Genomic DNA, 1,255 nt, shown 5'->3' on the forward strand with positions numbered 1-1,255 from the left:
CCTATAAGATTGTATACTTTTGAATCTCTGTACGTATTATGTTCATGCATTGTCTATGTCTATTACCCGCTGAGTCACTCGCATTCACCATCTCGTTACTGATTTTCTTTCTCTACGGAGCTGGTAGAGGATTTATGGAGTCGCTTGGAGATTCTATCTGTTAGTCCCATGTCGCATCAAGCATCTTCTTCCGCTATTATTTTTACTCGCATTATTGTTTTTCAGACTTGTTTAACTTATGTGTGGATTTTTGGACTTGTGGTGTCCTTTTATTTGGTTATGTACTTGTCAAGGTAAGTTGTACCGATACGCAGTCTAGTTAGTTATCTTTTGTGGTTATGTTTATACCAGTTGTATAGCCGTGTATTTGTTATTTTCTTCGGCTATGTGTATGTTTTCAGCTGTGTGAGATGTGTCATTATATTTATACAGTCATGTGGTTATGTATCCAAGTTTAATTTGTCACCGTTACAGGGGAGATGTTGTCCATTTTTCGGGCAGGGACTCCTCTGAGGCGTGATAACCTTTGGAAGATCAAAATATGCACTTAGAGGAATTTTTGAAAATCTATGCTACTTTGAAATATAATAGTGCTACTGCAGATGCTATCAGACTACTCTTTTTCCCCTTCTCATTGAGATATAAAGTGAAGGCTTGGCTCCATTTGCTTCCATCAGATATCATCTCTACATGGAACCAATGTGAACAACGGTTCCTCGACAAGTTCTTTCCTCCAAGCAAGACTGACCACTTGAGGCATCTCATCACGAGTTTCACGCAGAAAGATGGAGAGTCTTTGTTTGAAGTGTGGGACCGATTCAAAAGGCTACTGCATCAATACCTCCACCATGGATTGGAGAAGTGGCTCATCATTCATACTTTATACAATGGGATCTCTTATGTGATGAAGGTATCCCTAGACTTCGCAAGTAGTGTAGCATGTTGGGATTATGCCGATGTGGGTGCGTACTAGAACACAATTCGTAAACATGCACAGCGAAAAATAAAATAATAATAATTTTTTATTATTATATCACACACATCACACGCATACAAGGATATAACATGTCAAACATGATCACATAATTAAAATGTTATGGAAAGTAAATTTACGCTAGTTATACCTTACAGATCACCTGTAATGAGAAGGGCATCAATCGTAGCGATGTTGTCGAACTTCGTCTCTATTCGTATCCACGTCGAGTTCCTCAAGACAACTCCTTGAGTACAAGCCTCTCTTTCAAAAGTTACTAGC

General features: G+C 38.6%; 1 non-coding gene across 1 annotated transcript; it reads right to left on the minus strand.

Moving 5' to 3' along the window:
• Positions 1–749: 749 nt before the first annotated feature.
• Positions 750–855, minus strand: LOC121993428. The gene has a single exon (XR_006115273.1). It is a non-coding gene; the product is annotated as a small nucleolar RNA R71 (small nucleolar RNA).
• Positions 856–1,255: the final 400 nt, after the last annotated feature.

The sequence above is a fragment of the Zingiber officinale genome, chromosome 6B, assembly GCF_018446385.1.
Source record: "Zingiber officinale cultivar Zhangliang chromosome 6B, Zo_v1.1, whole genome shotgun sequence".
Taxonomy (NCBI): Eukaryota; Viridiplantae; Streptophyta; class Magnoliopsida; order Zingiberales; family Zingiberaceae; genus Zingiber; species Zingiber officinale.